A 21,180-nucleotide genomic window follows, 5' to 3' on the forward strand; every position below is an offset into this window, starting at 1 on the left:
CAGAGGGCATCCTCGTGCTTTAATCATACTAACTTTTCCAAACAATATGACTTACACATAAGCACCAAAGCACTGAATAATGGAAGAGGTGTCCCTTTGCAATGAGGATTTTCTTCATGACAAAAGGTTATGCTTTACTGTCAAAAACATCTAGAGGTCACAGGCATTACAACCTACAACAATTCACTCCAATCTCCAAAGAAGTGCTTTGAAGTCTCCTCCTGCAACACCAGTTTGATGGCTTAAACTCAGCTGCTATTTTCCCAGCTCATCCATTCACTTCTTAGAGCGTATGTTTTGTGCTGCATCTTGTGATGGTGACTCACACAGCCACAAGTTAATTTGTATACTGTTAGATGGTGAATAGAAAGGTTAGACAGCTGCAAAGATGCGTTTCTTAAAGGGTTGCATTTATTGTGCAGCTCCACCGGTGCAAAGTAAATACAGGGATGCACTATTAACAGAGTAAGACTATTTCTTCAGAAAGGAAAGCAACTGTCATAAAGATATATCAAAGCAAACCACATACTATTAGACAAATTTAGCATGGTAAAGTTAAATCAGTTCAATCTCAGTAGGAATGAAGGATGTTACTCTCCGTATCCGTGAAGGTAAGAGCGCTGAACCTACAATAGGATGCTGTCACTAGTGCAGCCCCAGCATCAGAAGTACTCACAGACAGACCCTCATAGAAGGAGGGGGTACATGGCTCAGCATCACTGAACTCCAGAGCCATTCACTGCTTTGAGCTAATGATCACATCCAGAAAAGCAGAGATTCACAAAATTGAGTTGGAAGGGACCTTTAAAGGCCACCTAGGCTAACCCCACAGCAATGAACAGGGACACCATAGCTCCATCAGGTGCTCAGAGCACAGTCCAGCCTGACCTTGGGCCTCTCCAAGGATCCACCACTTCTCTAGGCATCCTGTGCCAGTGCCTCACCACCCTTATTGTAAAATCCTTTTTCCTCCTACCCAGCCTAAATCTCGCTTCTTTTAGTTTGAAACCATTTTCCCTTGTCCTGGCACAAAAGACCCTGACATCTGAACAGTCAAACTTCTCATAAGCACTGCTGCACCTAAGCTGATTCCTCTCCCTGTCTGCCCTACACAGCACTGCCTTGGGCAACCCAGCCACGGTAACAGAGCTGCAGGGCACCCTCCAGAGGCAGCAAGACACAGGTGCTTGAAGTAAAAGCTGCACAGTAGCTGCATACAGAACCCTGCATAGCCCTGGGGAACCAACATCACCCTCTGTTTTCATACAGACACCCAACTCTGCTTTACCCTTCTCACAATAGAAAGAATTGATCCTGTGGTATTTTAGATGATTTTTTTTTTTCCTGTTATTCCCATTCTGTCTTATGAGGGCAAGCCATAAATGTTTAAGACAGATGCTAATCAAAGTCATAGGGATAATCCAAGACTTTTATTAAGAACAAGCAAATATTATTTACCAACACCACCCACAAGCACTAGGCTTCTTTTTATAGACCATTGCAGAGCAAGATAATTGCTTCAGTAACTTTAGTTTGTTAACAACTGTTGCAAGGTGTGGGTGAGGTGGGTTAACCAAACAAGCAAATCATTATTGGATTTCTTCTTTAAAGTCACAGTATGGATTGTTTCTTTGAAACTCTGACATGAATCCACAGAGCAGCAGAACAGAGGAAAAAAAAATGATGGAGACTTAAATGGAGTAGAGGGGGAGCTTTGAAATGTAACAGCGTGCCTTATTGGAACAAGGTGTTAGCGTTGGACTACAATGACTCACCCCTCAGCTCTGCTGCAGAAGATGAGCAGATTTCAACTTCCTAATTCATTCAAAACAGAGCGTCTTTGTACGAATGCTTTGCCTTTAGCTCCCGCCCATAAAGAAGAGTGTTATCATCAGCGTGACTATGAGAAAACCCACGTGCACCGCGTCACTCAGATTTGCTCTCCTCTTACACTCACTTGAAGTTAAACGTTTGTGCATTTCACTCCTGTTATCTCAAAGTCACTGGAGAGAAATCTGGATTCTTCTGACTCTTCCATCAGCAGTAGATGCGCAGCTCTGCATTGCACTCACCCAGCAGTGAGGAAGCTCTCTACATCCAGCAACGTGCAACAAGACAAGGCCCAGCACCGAGCTCACCTGCCTCACACTCTTCTGACAAATTCCAAAATTAAGTAAATTGGGGTACAGATAAACATAAGACAAATACACAATGCCAAAACAGAAGTATGAATTAAGACACAGTTTCTACCTCGTGCGTATTGGAAGTAAGCATTCAAAATTGTAAAGATTCCACATAATCTAATTAAGCATTATAAAAGGGAACGTTCCACTTGAGGTAAGTTAGTAGATCATGTAAGTTGCTCTGTTTTGTCTACCTTCCACCTTTTGTCTACCAGAAACTCTGTCTTGCAAAGTTCATCGTCTGTAAAATGTACGACAAAGGATCCTTTTGTTTTCAATTAAAAAGTCACAATAGAATGTACCACTTTACCTCATTCCCACCCCTCTTCCAAGCACAGATCTTTGCTTTTCTTGTTAAATACTGAAGCAGTTTCTTGCAGTCATGCAAGTGAACAGCATATTTTGCAGGCAGGCAAGAATTAATAAAACCTCAAATACTTTTTTTAATGGAAATCAAATCAGATCAGTCTCCTATTAGGTGGGACATGTCAGCGTTACAGCAGAATGCCCACTGGCTGTGTTGTCGATTTATGTAAGTAAATTGTCTTCCTCTGCGCACAAGAAAAGGTCTTTCTTGGTCACCATGTGAATCCAGAGCATTTTGCCTGCCCAGAAAGGGATTTGCAGACAAGCTTTCAGACTGCTTTCACAGCCCAAACATGCAGAGTTTAGCTTATCATTATGTAAAATGGCAACACACCTTTCCATACTACTTTTAAATGCAGATGTATGCAGACTAAATTAACAGTCTCTAATAAGCCTCACTAGTCCATCAACTAAGAACAGATTGACATTTAAAACTGTCAAGGAAAGTCAATGTCTGAAAAGGATTAATCTGCAGAGACCCAAACCTTTTCAGTTGCTCAGGATTATAAAAGGCTATGAAGAGGAAACAAACACTTGGGAAACCTTGACTCAACCCAGTGACATAACTACAAAGAGATGGGGGGAGGAGATTGCACTTCTTCCTCGCAAGCTGGTGTACACAAGGAGTTCGCAGTTCTCTGCCCTCTCTCATTGCTTACTTTCCTGTTTCATACAAGCTTATGCCACGTGTCCACACTTAGACATACAGCCCTTATTGCCTTTCAGGGTCATTCACCTACAGGAGCATACATATGAGCTTTGCTTGCTGGATGTCTGCCACCTCTTCACTGCACACACCTAGAGGTAGGGACAGCATCCCACCAAGAGCACAGTGTCCCACGGGGCAGGTACACAGCACATAAGAAACAGCATTCCACGTTACCTTCTCAGCAAAGAGCTTCAGAGCAAGGACTGCCTTTGAACTGTGTGTGCATAATACCCCAAGCCAGGCCTTTGCATGATGCTACAATATGAATAATTAAAAGATCCAGTCTGAGCTAATTAGACTGCATCCCAGGGGCAGGACTTAGAACACTGTTCCTCTCAGCAGTTCAAACCAACCGTGTATGATCTGAGAACACCTCGGATGCTTCATTTTAACTTTGCATCTGACTTCTCCCCAGCAGCCCCACATTCACCCATCACAACTTACACGAGATGAGTTCCTGAAAAGCATTCCTCTCTGTACACAAATCGTGCACTGGAGCTGACTTTGAAGAAGTTTGATTTCCCAGTTAACCCCACTGCACTAAAAAAAAAAAGATTTTGCTATTGTTGCCTAAAGTACTCAGTTGAGCTCCTTGGTGCTACTATGCTGCATAAAGCCTTAGATTAATGTCTTTTCTACTTTTTCACTGATGAAGGAGTTGTCAGATAAACGTGCCCTTTAGCTAGCTGTCAGGGAAAAATAAAGCCTCTTGTGGCATACAGGAAAAATAGCACAGAGCAGAAAGCAGGATTTTGTATCCCATAGTGGGTAAAATCTGTATTAGCTGAAAGCTGGCTTCCATTTGAAACAAAAATGCAGTCCCCCTGTGAAAATCCCAAGTCTTCTGCAAACACATTACTATTCACAGAAGGCACCACTATCCAGCAGCACAAATCTTACCTTTTCTGCTCTCTCCAAAGGCTTTATGATTCCTGTACCCTCTGCATAGAGGCAGCATAGCCTTCAATGAATAGCAGGAAATGTTTTATGCTGAATGACCCCTCCGAAAGCAGTAAAAATTACGGGCTCCATACTTCTTTCACCACAAACAGCAAAGTAGAAATGGCAGAGTGGGAAGAACCTCAACAGCTGAACCAGTTTGGTTCCTCAGTAGGTAAAAAAATGAGCCCCAGCTGCCCACAGTAAGCCTGACACTCCAACCCCAGGTGCCTGCAGTGAAGCCAAGAATACCCAACAACCCCAGGCACACAAGCCTCCACTGAAGACACAGAGCAAAGATGTCACGCTTTTGCCTCTTGTATTACAGGCAAGCAGCTGTTCTGTGAACTTTAGGAGAAGCTGCCTAAGGAAGAATGGTAAATTTGGGGAAAAATGATCCAGAATACAGGGAAGCATTCCCCCATGGGCCTCTGTTTCTCAACACCTGAGGCTAGGGCTGCAAAATTTCTTTAGAGAATTTTCCTATCTCATATCACCCATGTATTGATTAAGTCTTGTGCTGATCTTCATCTAAACATAAGAATGGAGGAAGGGTTAGGGATTTTGCTTCTGCTAATGCAGCCCAACTCTGCCACACAGGAAATCCCTAGTGCTGCAGAACCACACTGCTCCCCCAGGCAAAGTAGAACCATGTGAGGAAGGGGAGAACAAGTTGCAGACCCTGGGTGAGCTGCCAGCAGGAAGTATAAAGTCAGGCAGACATTTCACACTAGTTCTCACAATGAATAAAATTAGCTGAATATTTTTTTATAACTGTAAAATTTAAAACAATTTGGTTGTGATCTAGCATGCACCATCAAGCCCTTAAAGCAATCTAGGTAACGTGGATGAGGGAAGAACAATTTTTTTTCATAGCGTATATTCCACAGCTAATACAGAAATCAGCAGATGTTTTCACAATACTAGTTATTTCTATATCTATAGCACTGCTTCAGTGCTGGAGGACATTCAGAATCAATCTGTACTTTTACCAGATGTCTGCAAAGCAGTAGCTGCTCCTTGATCCACTTGACTTCTTTAACGCCCCAGGATACATTCAGCATACATTTGGAAAGAAGCATTCGTATTGGTTCTACAGTTTTATGCTGATCATCATCCTGCTAGTTGTCATAAATAATAGGGTACTCTATAAGAGATGTGATTCTGGGTAACAGGACCAAGCAACTGGAAAAGATTCTCCCTCAAATAGGGTTTCAGATTTAAATAGAGATATTGGCTAGACTGTATGTATTTGCAAACCTATTTCTTCAGGCAAAGATTAGAAAGGCAAGGAGAATCACAAAGTCAATTTTAACTGTGAATATGCACTTAAAAAGCACATTAAATTGTATCCATGTCTGCACCTCATGCTTTTCTGTGGTGCCCTAGAATGAACTCAATGAGACTGAAATCTGGCTGAATTGTTTTAGAACCTGAAGGAAGATTTTAACTGTTGGCAGAATTCAGAATTCTCATCTGTCCTTCTCCCACATGTGAACAAGAGGAAAAAACAGAGTTGGTCTGATGGGACTGTACCTTTAACTTGAGCCCTGAGTAAAAATACAGCCCAAATGGTTTGCACAGGTGTGATGTTGAAGGCTTTTCCCCTAAACTCTGCTCACTTCAAATGCAAAAATAAAGAAATAAAGAAAAAAAATAAAAAAAATCTGGAGAGCCCCAATTGAAAAAGCACAGCTATGATAAAACAGCACAAGAAAAAAAATTCGAGTAGATTGAAGCCTCCTAGGTTAAATAATGGTCTGAGACAGAGAACATTCAAGACGGGTTTTCAGTAATTTGAAAAATGATGCAGCTTTTGAATGTTACTGGAAAAACCTGGTTGTTTTCAATCCAAAACTTGGAGGCAACATCTGACAGCAACAGCTGTGAGGACTCTCCAGGGCCAACATCCAGTCACAAGGTTGGGTGCCATGGGTGCCATGCGCAAAGGACTGGAGCACAGGCAGCAACGCACTGGGAGTTCAAAGGTTAGAAAGCATTTATGGAGGTAGGGAAAGCTCATTTAATTGAATGCCCTTGTAGACTCTTGTCAGTTGTTTCTTACCTCTCTTAAGGAAAGGGGAGGGTAAAACAACACTACACAACCCAGGGGAAAGAACCGACATGGCTGCTTGTGTGTGTAGCTCATACATCAACCTTGATTTTTATTTTCCAGACCAGTGAGGAGGCTGGGGATGCAGGTGAGTACATTCAGAGGCCGTCCCTTTGTGCAGCTGCATGTTTGAATTGATGGAACAGGCCTCAAAATGACAGATGGATGCCTCCAGCTATTTGATACATTCACTGAATGAATAATAAATAAAATGGCAGTGCAGTGGCATTTTAAGGGCCTGAGACTCAACCATCTCCCAGAGAAACAGGCTACCCAACTTCAGATGTTTCACAGTAGAGAGCTTTGAAAGTCTAAAGGCCTTTTTTTACTGTTTGGACTGGGCAAAAATTGATGAAGCAGAATTGTGGTTTCTGCTATGGAGAAAAGGGCTCCTCTCTATTACTAGAGGGACAAAATTACACCAGCAAGTTCCTTCTATTCATTGTGCATCATAATGCCTGTAACAGTGACTAGTACAAACTGGCCAGGCGTAAGCTCCTTGTTTTCCTGCCATCCCCTTAATAGCAGAGCCAATACCCTCCCTATGAAGCTGCAGCCATTGCTGCTGAGATAGATCATGAAACCCTCAGAGCAGCCTGCAGTTCAAACACAAACATGCCACTCAGTTTTGATACAGATTTACTCCACTCCCTCACCCAAGACGTTTGCTGTGATGATAGATGCCACTGTATGATGGTAAAGTCATGGCATCTACCAACACACAGGTGTGACTTTCTAATTTCATTTTAAAAAAAAACAAATCATATTGGTGCTCAATTTATTTTAAAGTTATTTAAATGAAATTTTACAAATGAGATCTTGTTTAATCTCCATTACTGTCATCACTAAATTGCTGCTAGCTAGGTAAGGTAACAGCTGAGATGTGCCATGATATTCATGCTATTACAGTTAAATGCAGGTATTTGTACAAGAATTGAGTGGTGCCTTGTAAACCAGGCTAACGTAAAGGCAGACTATCATTGTTTGCCTTTGCAGAAGAAGTTGGATGCAGCCTGGTCTCTATTTGCTCTTCAATCCATACAGAAAAAAGGCATGCCAGCTGCTCCTGTGATTGAGATTCCCTTTTTTCACTGTGTTTTCACATTGGGAAGTGTTGACCACTGCTCTCTTCATAGTAAGCCCGCACTGAGTGCTGCAGAGGACACAGCAGGACTCATAGGGGACAGCTATCCACATAGCCAGAAGGCAGCACTGCCACTGGGATGTGGCCAGGCTCAGGAAAGAACCACTACCCCCACACAAAAGCATACTAAACAGAGTATCTCCTCCAGACTTCAAAACCTCCTTATTTTCTGCTGGAAATAACTCACCTGCTTATCCAAAAAAAAGTAAAAACCAACTGAGGCTGTAGACATTGCACCTCCCAAAGCAAATGCAAGTCTTCCAGTTTCTGGTGGCTGCACAGACGGACGTGTCTGCAGCCACAAGGTCTTCCAGTAGGTGTTACCTAGTGTGCAATGACAGACCTTGTCCAATCCTGCCTGCACCACTTCTCTTAGCAAAATCTTTGAGCAGTAACATGAATGTCTGCAACACACCTGTATCCCCTGGAAGAAAACTACTAGCCCGGAGGCAAGAGCTGTAAGGCATAAGGTCGGCGATTACAGACCTTATTTACAAGAGCCATTCTCTTAGAGACTTCATGTATAAAATCATAGGAATATATTTTTCAAGAGGGAAACTGCATTTCCCATGGCATCACTCTTTAGGAGATAATGCATACAAACCACTTTCTTTATGACATAAGTGTATCTCCAGATTAATTAATTCTTTCTTGAGGAAGTCATCCTCTGTTACAGGGCCTCCCGAAGGGCCAAGCTAGCAGTAGTAGCTGGGAAATGGACTAGCATCACAGGAAAACCCTTCTTATTCCTTCCAAGCCTTCCAGATCATCCTGTTTGGCTCAACTCCTCCCAAAGCCCTTCCATCAGTCACCTTTCTGTTAAACAAAGAAAACTGACTGTTCTGGCAATATTTAGCAAAGTCTTTCTTGGACTTTATTGCATCTTGAATGAGATGAATCTGTACAACAGTTTAGATAACAGAGAAGGTCCTGGCAGCGGCTTTAAGCCTCCCTAGACCCTCTGCCATGAGCTGTGATGGTCCCAAGTGGGATGAAGATTCTCATCCAGCACCAGCAAGCTACGCAGTGACATAAAAAATCATACTTGCTTACAGGCATACCTAAAACTGAGCTGCATGCATTATGCATGTTTTGCACACTAATTCAATAATTATGTTACAAGCTTTCCATGGTTTGATTCCTTTAATATAGAATCTGCCCCCAAGGAATTAAAGCCCCGGTAACTGAAAATACACAGCAGTGTCTAGGAAAGCACTGAAAAAAAATGGTACTGACAGCCTCCTTAAAGGTCACTATACACAACACAAAAATCTGCTTTGGGAGAGTGTTTGCTGCTTGCTTCACTGCTAAATTAATGATCGTTTTCTATCTTGCTGCAGGGATACAAAGTCACACAGACCACACTGACTTTTCACTTTCAGGGGAGATAACGCAGATCTTTAATAGCTCAATACACACCTGGGCCTTACCTGCACAAGCACTATCTCCAGGATCAACTGCAACAAATCTCTAGCTGAGAATACGGATTGGTGACAAGTAATCTCAGTGCAGAAACCTTAAATCTCATCACTTTGCACCACAGTTGGAGACACATCCCAGAGCTGGTTCACCTTCGGGGCACAGCGCAAAGCTCATCCATCCACTCTGCTGCTGAGGGAAGGGGAAGGGGTGGGGAGGGGGCACATATATCTGTTTACAGTGCTGTGGGTTTGGAAACCTGAGTTATTCTCCAAGACATTGAACTGAGCGCAGCATTTTTTTGTATTTAACAGAGTTTCTTCAAAAATCTTAAGCAATAAACCCCCTTTAATCTGAACCTTTAGTCTGGTCAATTTAAGCCTAGTGACAACAGATTCGCTTTGCTCATCATCTCTCCTGGCTCATTCAGTACTCTGGGGCCAGTACATTGCAGGCAACCAACCCACTGAGCTGAATGTAAGAATCAAATATTGGGTGTAGGTAGAAAATAATCATGCAGATGGCAAATATTTCAATGAAGAGGATATGTCCTGAAGCGTTAATGGTTTTCAGATGAGAAGGTGCATTTAGAATGGAAAAACAGGAAGCAGAAGCTAATAGCACCCAGCAAAACAAAAAAGACCAGCTTCAGGTTTAAACCACAAGAGCAGAGAGGCCTCGTTACTGCTTACTTCACAATAGATGCACTAACCTCTCATTCCCACTTACTACAGCGATGTACTTATTTTTGGGGATCTAAATGCTTAAAAAGTTTTGCAAATCAGCTAGTTTCCTTTCATTCAAGTCATGCTTTGAAGAAGTGAAATTCGACAATTAGATAGCAGGAGAACCACAGAAATGAAGTGTAGCAGTTTAAATATTAAAAAAAATGTCCAGTATGATAATTTAGATGTTTAAACACCCAATTATGTCCTTTTTTTTTTCTTTCTTTTTTTTTTTTTTCTTTCTTTTTTTATAGAAGGAAATAGAGCCATCTGGCATTTCATGGTTTCAGGGAATTACAAGACTTCAGTGACTTGTACTGAGTGCTTACTGCTCTAGTAGTGTCTTCTATAGAAAAGCAGTGTTTGTGTCATTTAACATCCAGATATTTTGCCTTGGAATGCATTTTCTGCATTATCTGTACCAGGAGGTTTTACCACTATACAAATACACTTCTCAGTAACTTCTCTAAAATTCAATAAATGCACATCACAAATGGTCATGCAGTGCTACCAGGGCGAGGGGCATTTTCACTACCCGAGCAATCCTTGGGCCACAGAGGAAACAAGATCCAGAGCTCTTTCCTCCCTCTGCTAAACCTTTCAGGAAACTACAGTCCCACAGTAACAACATAAATGCACATTGAGCACTGCTGGGTTTAAATCTTGGCTACAGTAAAAGCAGAATGACCAGAAAACACTGCATTTCTTCTCACCTCCCTCAGAACAAGTGATATCTCCCTCTTTGTTACAGCTTTTCTACAATAAAATCATTCATTTTCTGACATGCTTTGATTAGAATTGTTAGGATTTTTATATTCCACCATCACAAAATACAACACTGAAGATCTTCAGGTTGCTCTTCAAAATGAGAACCTGAAAATTTCTTGTGGAACAAAAGCAATTTGATAACACCAAAATGCCTGGTAGGTCTTATTTAAACAAGTACAGCAATCTAATATTTAAAACAATAAAACATTTTTAATTTTCGTATCAGAACTTCACCGAAATTCACATCGCTCCGTGAACTGTATGAAACAGTTGGAGAAATAGTTGAACAGAAAAACGTTCTATCACTTCTATGCAGAGCAAAGAGGTGACTTTGCATTGGTTACCTGAAGATGCTCTTTCAGCTGAAGCCTCTCTTAAGGAAATGTAGTTGGCTGATTTGTTTTGAAGCCATTCAATCACAGAATCATAGAATGGCCTGGGTTGGAAAGGCCCACAGTGATCATCTGCTTTCAACCCCCTGCTGTGTGCAGGGTCGCCAACCAGCAGCCCAGGCTGCCCAGAGCCACGTCCAGCCTGGCCTTGAATGCCTCCAGGGATGGGGCATCCACAGCCTGCTTGGGCAACCTGTTCCAGTGAAAGAAATCATTTTCAGGTAAAAACCAACCCCAAATTAAAGACTGAAAATCTTGTCATTTTGCAGAATTTAAATTTTTGGTGAAGGAAAAAAATTCTTACTTTTGCAGAAATAATATTTTTTTGGAGGAAACAGCATTTTCTATCAGCAGAACGTCTCAGAAAGGCTCCTGACCTTCCTGCCATCCAGCCGATGGTGCTTCTGCAGTTGCAATAAGTATTAAAACTGTGACTCCCAGGGACTAGCAAAGGTACTGCATCTTCTTGCTCTCATTACAAAATCAAAATAAAGAAAAAGAAAAGGTTGCTTTAAATTCACAGCCACTTGAAAGGTCAGAGAAAGTATTATACTACTACAAGATTAGCTAATTATATTATTTATGGAGAGCATTTGTTCTGGGAACAGAGATTAGACGTAACTACAATTGGATGTGTCTGTGACAAATCTAGAAATTAAACAAAGCTCCCCTAAAGTCAAAGACAAGATTTTTTTTTACCATAAAACCATTCTGTACATGTGGCCCTGGCAGCAAACCTGCTTTCCATTATGCATTACCCTGGGAACTGCTGTGGGTAACTAATAGCTCTTAGCATTGTGCATATAGTGAGCAACTGCTGGATGCTCCCACTGACTCAGTGTCCATTGACAAACCCTTGCATCCTTGGTTTCAGAAGTGGATGTCACACTTCTGCTCTAGCTGGCTGGTGGGAAAAACTGTCATATTTCAGATCCCTTCTGATTTCCCACTGAACACTTCTGAATTCTTGTTATTCGTGACAGGGAGCAGTTCCCAATTATATAAGCAATATAACACCAGATTCCAATTGCTTATGGTTTGAGCACCAAAGCATTCAGGATCTTTGGCAGTGGGTGCAGCAGTTTAAATAAAAACGTTATGGCTTATGTCAGAAGATAGTCTTCTGCTAGATTTCCTCTCTTTACATAATTTAACTTCAAAGCATTTTAAAGGCCAAGCTTGTCGGAACAGGTTGATTTTAAAGGTTGAGGGGGAAGAGGTTCATTCTGCAACAAAAAAAATTACAGCTATAATTAGGCATTACACTAAGCCCATTCTTGCTCATCCTGCCTGATAAACAGTCATTACCAATTGCTGGAAGACTGAGTTCCCCAAAGAGATCTAATGAAAGATCCATTCTGTGTAAAGGGGGAGATAAGCAGCCCAGAAAATTAGGGGCAAATCTTCTGCAGAAGGTCAAGAGTAAGAAAGTAACCTGATGTGCCTAAACCTCATTGCTCCCTGCAGCACGTTTAGTCCTTTAATCTGGGCAGAGGCGATGTGCCACAGCAACTTATCTATCTACTCTTTATACTCTTTCTCAGCTATCATCAGGAAAGTAGAAAATAATGCAAAACCGTATGCAAATCCAAACCTTCAGGTTTTGTCAATTCTAATAACTATCTTGACAATCCCAGTTACCTTAAAAAACCTTACACAGCCTGGGGAGAAGCAATAGTTGCAATGTGTTAATCGCTCTGTCAGAAACTTGGCCATGTCCTACACCCCACCCACCAATATGACTGCAAGAAGAGGTGAAAATAGGTCTGTTACCCAGAGGGAAAACTCTTGACATGGGAGACAGACAAGCACTGGCTGTCCCACAAGAGAGTGACATTGCTGAGGCCAAAGCAGAGCTCACCTGAACATGGCTGCAAAGGCAGGCACAGAGAAACCAGGACCCTAACACTCACATTTCTCCCTGAATTCCACTGCAACACACGTAGCTGTAGGGATGGCAATCTGGCAAATTGGGCCTGCTCAGTCAGTATGTTTACTTGTAATAGGTTTTCTTTACGTTAATGAGATCTCTGTCACCTACTGCCTTCCCCTCTGTAACACACGTTTTCTTCGTTGTTTCCATTCTGAGCCAAAGTAGTTCTTCAGAGCGTGTTGCTTAGCAATACAGAAATGGAAAAAGATATGCTTAGTCCTTCTCCTCTGCTAGAAGTCCTATAGCAGCCATTGCTAGAGAAAAATTGACTTTTCCATTATCTTCTTATTGTTTCCATAGCAGTTTTGCCCCTGTTCCCATGGCATTTGCTTTAGCTTCATCCCCACCTCCCCCATCTCAATATTTTCACGTTAACCTTTTCTTAGATACAGCATCTACAACCCCCCCCCCCCATCATCTAATACACTTTTCTTACGGGAATTTTCCACCTCATTCTCAGATGAGCTAAACTCATTACAGACTTAAGCAAACAAATCCTGAACATTGCAGGACAATCCCTGCAGGAGAAATAACCTCTGACTAAGTGAAACACTTCCTTTATCTCTTGCAGCCAACGCTCAGTTGAGTTTGTGGTGAAAAAAATGCCACATAGAAAGAAAAAAGAAAAGATGCCTGAATCCCAAGGTAATTATTCTGCAGTTCAGAAATCCAAAAGCTTTCATTCTTAGCAAAATCCTCGCCTGTTAATTTTTAAGACCTATGAATACGAAAGCTGCTTTGTACTCTTTCATTTTGGTGCCTGATATTCAAACAAGGCTCACAACAAACCTAATAGCTCAGTGATCATGCACACTAATAGGACTCCCTATAGCTCCCTCTGAGAACAGGTGAACCTTTCAAGCCCGGTTTTATGGAAGGCCACAGTACAGATGCTGTACCTCTGTCAAGATTTTGTCATGGTGTTTCTAAGGACAGATGAGAATTTGTAGAATTGGTGTTCTGGAATTTGCTACCAAGTATAAAGAAATACGAAGTCATACCTTAGCTGCAGGTAAATCAAATGATTCATGAGGGTACTTCTTATATTCCATCATCATAAAACAGGCAGAAGATTTTTGTTTGTGTGTTCAGGCTGTAAGCCTTCTTAACTTTCTGCCGGGGCACTTATTAGATTTATGGTGCCAATAATCATGTTAGTGCAAATGGTTAAGGGACAGTTTTCTGAAGAAAAATCACTGCTTAGGAAAGAATTATCCATATCTAATTACAGCTCATGCTGCTGCTGGACATTCTCCTTGTTCAATTGTCATCTTGTCCATTGTCCTCTTGTTTTAAAAGGCACTGAATATGCTTCAGGCATTGGATTGGGTATTTGGAAATCAAGGCCCCACATACAACTGTGACAACCTACCAGTTCAGCAGCCACTCTGCAGATCAGCCGTGCTGCTGGTGAGAAGTGAGACTTCTGAGCCTTCCCAGGATAGCTGGGAGCACTGAGTGTCTTGTCATAGGAAGGCTCTACAACAAAGGTTCCACATCCTTGCCACTGCAACAGCATCCACTGCCATTTCCTCCTGTGGTACCTTTCCCTTCCCCAGCAATTTGTACTGCTCTGTTCTTCTCCTGCAACGAGCTCAACCAACTGGGAAGCCTTCAGCACAGCACAAAGCCTGCTGTGGGCCTCTTGCCATGCAGCCTGTGCAGTGAAGACCAGCTCTTGCAGTACTTTACTAACATAGGGACAGTGCCTCATGGAGGGAGGCCTTTGCACAGGTGGGTGTCAGCACAGCATTTCACAGAAGATGCTAATCACAGCTATGAGCATGCAGAGCTGGGGATGCAGCAGCACAGTCGCTAATATCAGAGGGATTGGTAAAGATCCACAGCTCTCAGCAACTGCAGCCACACAGATGAGCTGAACGCAGTGTGCTACAGCAAGATCTTTCTGTGCAGGCTCCTGTAGCAGTTCTAATTGCACTGCCTTTAAATTTGTAAAGAGCCTGGAGGTTCAGGGTCCCATTCATTAACAGTACAGCAATATCTCCCAATCCTGGGCAAAGTGCTCCCAGAGCAATCATATCTCTGGCAGAATCTGGTTCTGAGCCGATATCTTTGACTCTAACCAAGAAATTAATTATATGAGATTTATTTATTTTTTATATCACAAGCATGGCACTTTTATAAAAATATTTTGCAGCACGAGATGTTTTCATAAATGCATCACTCATGCAAAGATTTTTGTCCAAGCCATCTTCAGGAAATTATAATGAGCATCAAAGACCAAACTATTCAACAGAAATCGTTTTAATATTAAAGTCTCATAAATTCCTCAGTCAGTAACTCTGCCTAGATGAAAATCAAAACCAAGATGAAAAATTGACTTATTTATTTGAGAAGGCATGGAGAGCCTCCTCCTTCTGAAAGCATGTGAGGTGGGACCAGGCCTGCCTGGGCTCAAGACTGCCTCCACACAGCTCCAACACCCTGGCACACTACAGCCCAGTGTGCCCAAACCATCTACCCATCAAAATAGAACCAACAGCTCCATGTTCTCCCATCAGCTACCTTGCCTTATTCCACACTTACGCCACAGAGCCAGATTGCTTTCTTTAACTTGTTTTAAAAACCTCAGGGACACTTAACATTTTATTCTGGATCTAGTGATATTAGCAGTGTTTCAGCAGTCGTTCCCTTTTTCATGCAGGGAAGGCATCTGAAATTTTCCTGCAGCTTCACAAAGTTCTGCACCAGCTTTTCATTTCACCTTCAAACGGTGTCTATAGTCCTTAAAAAACAAGCAAGCAAACAAAATGTACCTTTTTAGGTGAGCAGAAAAAGGTGAAATCTAAGATAAATTCCACATAGCAGAAATCTGAGTTGACTCTACACTGTATTTACCCTGTCTTTATTTTCTTATTCCTCAAGATGTTTTTTTTCTCCCTACAGCTCTTCTAACCACCACCATTGCAAATTTTACCCGTCAACTCTTGATTTGTATTTTTCTTTCATCCATGAAATAGCTTCTATATCTCAAAACCAACATTAAAATTGCATGGTCAATGTTTCTGAGCAGCAAAGATCAGTCAACAGGGGAGTTTGCCTCACTATCCATAATACACGCTCTGGCACCGCTGCCATTTATGCATCTGCTGAACCACACAAGACAAGCCTCAACACAGAAGATGGGGAATTATATGACATAACAGAAAAGTATTTTAATTAAGCTACAAAAGCATGCCACCTGCTCCCCTTCCACGAGTCCATTAGTAACACCCTCGTTCAGGCTGACATGGCTGAGGGTCAGCACTGCTGCCTATGTAAAGGTAGCCACAGCTCTGGGAATACTGAGAGCAGGTGACAGTCATCCCAGGGATAATGCTGCATTTTGCCCCACTTTAGAAGGACTAATCTTTGCAGTCACACCGAAGCACTGCTATAATACAAACGTAGGGGTAAATACAGTGTAGAGTCAACTCAGATTTCTGCTATGTGGAATTTATCTTAGATTTCACCTTTTTCTGCTCACCTAAAAAGGAACATTTTGTTTGCTTGCTTGTTTTTTAAGGACTACAGTCACTGTTTGAAGGTGAAATGAAAAGCTGGTGCAGAACTTTGTGCAGCTGCAGGAAAATTTCAGATACCTTCCCTGCATGAAAAAGGGAACTACTGCTGAAACACTGCTAATATCACTAGATCCAGAATAAAATGTTAAGTGTCCCTGTGGTATTCCAGAGGAATAAAAGGATAAAATGAACAGTTTGCAAGCTAATTCTCCATATGTAACAGAGTATTTGTGCAGATTTAGACTATGATCTTTAGGGATGCTAAGGAGAGATGGGCTCCCAACTCCCATTGAAAAGCAATGAAAACTCACCTATTAAGGGATTTCACATTCAGATTCAAGGGTTTTTTCCTCACATTTCATCCTTTAGTTTGTAATATTCATAAAATTAGTGAAAATATCTGAAAAGTTGTTTCAGTCAAACATCTACAATTCCAATGGCTTATGTTATTGCAAGTACCATCCTGGGGAAAGGGAAACATGAAAATAATGATACAATCTGGACTTCCCAAGGGTAACATGAAGGGAAAATAGACCAGCAATGAATACATCACTAATTCTAAAACATTAGTGGTACATACTGGAAATTAAGGCAAACTGTGTGTGTCTGGTCAATAAGTTAAATGCATTGCAAAAGAATTTGAAAGAGAATTGTAGATCAGGGAAAAATCCATCGTGTGACACCGTTTGATGGTTTTCTTTTCATATTTTTTTGTAATCGATGTAGAAAAGTTAAACAGATGTTTCTGGCTTATATTTTATAGATAACATTATAAACAAATGAAAAAGAATTTTTCTGAAGACACAAAGGAGCAAGCTAAAGCTACTGCTATTTCTGAATTAACAGGCCCAGATACAGAGCAGAAAGCTGAATATTTCTCTGAACCACTGAGGTGTACATTTAGCCTTCTTCAAAGTAGGGGAAATATTAAGGGCTTTGGGACTGCCAGTTTAGTATTTAAAAGGACAAAGGCAATACAGAAAGAGCAGCAGTGACTAGAATGGTACAGATTAACAAATGGTCTAAATCTGAGAACTGCTGCCAGTTAACTGCCATAAGTGAAATATACTGCTAGGTGAGACACCTGGAGACAAGTCATGGCTTTCAATCAAAAACAGAAGTACAGAGAAAAACTTAGGGACCATCACAAGTAATTGCCTCACAATGATTTCCCAAGTCTGCGATGGCCGAAAGGACATATGCCATCCCCACATGTTTAAAAAGGTGATAACTAAAGAACAAAGCATCACCTCTAAGCATAACACTGGTGAGAGCATTATTAGGCTGTTGCTTCCAGCTCAACTCGAGGAAGATGTGAAAAAGGGATGAGCAGTTTAAAGAAGAGCCACAAATGTCATTCACTAGCTGGGAAGTGGCTTCTACTGCAGGGGTTGAAACATTAAATAAATTTAGCTCTCAAGAGAAGCTGCAGAGGACGTTTGATCACTGTATGTACAGGTGGAAAAGATAGGTGTGATGGCAGTTTTTCACAGTTGTTGACAAAGGAAAAATAAGGCCCAACAGATGGGAATTGAAGTCATGCAAATTCAACCTGGAATCAGAAGTCATTTGCCACCACAAGGACTAATTAAACACTCAACAGTTGTTTAAATTGAAGGTGATGGACTTCTCCAAATGTGAGCCTCTAAAATGAGATGAAATACTTCTTAATAGACGTTCTTTAAGCCACACTTTATTTGAAGTGCTACACAAGATTCATCCTCAAAAGCCTGGAGGAATTGCATATGCTTTCTGCATATTACTTAGAGCTTTGCATTAGCATATGTTACCTGTTTCAGTACCATATCAAAAGGCAAATGCAGACTGCTGGAAGGTTTTGGAATGACATTGGTCCAATTCTTTTTTGTTTTTCTTTCCAACTTTTGATATTTTTGTAGAAATTGTCTACAACTGAAACACAGACTGCACTATGAGGAAACTCAGTATGCAAACACAGTTTCTTTTTCAAGATTAAAACACCTCACAAATCTATAGTCGCATGTTTTACCAGAGCAGGTAACATTTTTACCTCATTATTTCAACTCAGCAACTGCTTCTTGTTTGGTTGGTTTATTGCCTAATCTGCAGCTTTGGATCCTAGAATCACTCAGGCAAATTTCCGCTAATCAAGTCCTTGTTAGTTAACAGACCTGGTGTTCTGGGGACAAGTCAGTTGCTTCTAGTTTCTTTCTGCAGTACACAAGCTGAAAATCAAGATGCTCAAATCAATCTAGTCTTTCACCAGGGTCAATGCAAGCATATCACAGAATGATAAGGGTTGAAAGGGGCCTCTGGAGATTACCCAGTCCAACCTCCTGCTGAAGCAGGTTCCTTGGAGTAGGGAAATGTAAGAAAAAATATCACGTTAAAAAAAGGTTACATAGGTCTTTTCCATTCTGGATCTGCAAAGTAAGAATGCCCATAAACAGCACGGAAGGGTTATACACAGTTCAAAAATGCATCACTGTGAATAATAAGGAAAAAGAAAACCTTTTGACCTGGCATCTCTGTGAGCCTTAGCGGAAATATTGTGAGAATGAGCATTCCAACACTGAAGTGCTGCAGTTATGCACTTTCAGCATGTTCCTGTGTTTTGATAAAATATAAGCTGATGGCACCAAGGACATTTCTACCTCTCAGAATGGTAACTAAAATGATTTTGCCCAACACAAACCACTGGGAAATGCAGTCCGTAAATGGGCTTGACAAACAAGCCTAGGATGATCTTTTACCCTCTCCTTTCACCTGATGATAAAAGAGAAAAGACTCAGTGCAGGAGATTGCTGAGATGTGCACAGCATTTGACTGTCTGGGCCAAAATCTGTTTTCACTTGCACAGCTGAGCACAGCAGTTCTTACCCTAAATCTCAGGTGATTCCCCTGAAGTCACTGCAGTGCGAGAGGTTTGCAAATGGGGATGTTTTTCTTCACTTGAGAAGAAAAAAGGAGGGAAACAAGGAACATCACACATGAAAACTGCATACATTTTATACATCTACAATGAACTCTGTTTGCAAAAGCACTTCAGCTTCTGCTTCCTACATTTAGGTATGTCATGGCTAGAGAAAATCAATAGCTTTCAGTTTATCCCATTCTTATTTATAATAGCTTAGTACATTTTAATTAGCCCAACAGTTCTGTTGGATTTACAGGCAAAATGTACTAAAAGCTCATGTGAGCAATTGGTAAGTTATTAATGAACTATGATCAGACACTATAGAAGAGAATATTGGATTTCTCCATTTTGAACACAGTGGCACTCAGCTATCTTTGGACTCTAAATCACAAATTTATTTCCAGATTTTCTGTACTCAGTCACCATTCCTGCTTAATAATGGAAATTCTACATGATCTGCAAGCAGCATTAGAAACTCTGATTTTCCCTTTTCCAGCAATGCCATCCAATGCAATTAATTACAAACAATAATCACAAAGAACAGAGAGAGATGGAAGGAAAGCAGACATAAAGAAACTAGGAGCATCAACATCTGCAGTTAATATGAGTGAAGGAAAAATGTGTGCAAAAACAATTATAGGACCTGTGCTGAAGTACACTGAAATCAAAAAAGTCTTTCTTCAAGGTCAGATACTATCACACCAATTCTAATTCCTAATTCCAACACACTTACGTTTAACATAATGACAGTTTAGGGTACCAATCTGTCAATGCCATGTGTGTCTCTCACCTTTGAGAGTTTCTGCATGGTTGATATTTCCAATAGGAAAATAATCAAGGGTTGGAACCCCAATTATATGGCACGTGGCAGGAATTCTAACAACCTAACTACTCATAGGGAAGGGGAAGTAAATGCAATTTTCTAATAAGGACATCAGTATCAATATTTTGCATCCAAATGTACTGAGAGAGCTGGCTGATGTGGTTGCCAAGTCACTCTCCATCATCCTTCAACAGTCCTGGCTAACCAGAAATGTCCCAGCAGACTGGAGACTGACAAATGTGACACCCATCTTCAGAAAGGGCTGGAAAGATGATCCCAGCAGCTACAGACCTATCAGTCTCACCTCAGTGCCAGAGAAGGTTATGGAACAGATAATCTCAGGAGCCATCATGGACCAATTAAAGGTCAACCAAAGGATCAGGCCCAGTCAGCATGGGTTTATGAATGGTAGATCTTATTGCTCTCTTCAAATCATAGAATCATAGAATCACAGAATCACCCGGGTTGGAAGGGACCCCAAGGATCATGTAGTTCCAACCCCCCTGCCTAGCAGGGCCACCAAACATACACATTTAGATCAGGTTGCCCAGGACCCCGTCCAACCTGGCCTTAAACACGTCCAAGGACGGGGCATCCACAACCTCCCTGGGCAGCCCGTTCCAGGGCCTAACCACTCTCCTAGTAAAGAACTTCCCCCTAACATCTAACCTAAATCTTCCCTCCTTCAACTTAAAACCATTTCCCCTAGTCCTGCTGTTGTCAGCCCTTTTGAAGAGTTTACTCCCCTCCTGGGTGTAGGTTCCCTTCAGGTATTGATAGGCTGCAATGAGGTCACCCCGCAGCCTTCTCTTCTCCAGGCTGAACAAGCCCAACTCCCTCAGCCTGTCCTCATAGGGGAGGTGCTCCAGCCCCCTGATCATCTTAGTCGCCCTCCTCTGGACCCTTTCCAAAATCTCTATGTCTTTCTTGTACTGAGGGCTCCACACCTGGACACAGTACTCCAGGTGGGGCCTCACAAGAGCCGAGTAGAGAGGGACAATCACCTCCCTGTCCCTGCTGGCCACCCCTCTCCTGATGGAGCCCAGGATCCCATTTGCCTTTCGAGCTGATACCAAATACCTGAAAGGTGATTGCAGTGAGTATAGAAATGGCCACTTCTCACTGGTGACAGGTGACAGGATGAGGGGAAATGGTCTCAAGTTGAGGGGAAATGGTCTCAAGTGTAAGTTCAGGTTGGATATCAGGACAAACTCCTTTAGAGAAAGGGTGGTTAAGGATTGGAACG

The sequence above is a fragment of the Lagopus muta genome, chromosome 13, assembly GCF_023343835.1.
Source record: "Lagopus muta isolate bLagMut1 chromosome 13, bLagMut1 primary, whole genome shotgun sequence".
Lineage (NCBI taxonomy): Eukaryota > Metazoa > Chordata > Aves > Galliformes > Phasianidae > Lagopus > Lagopus muta.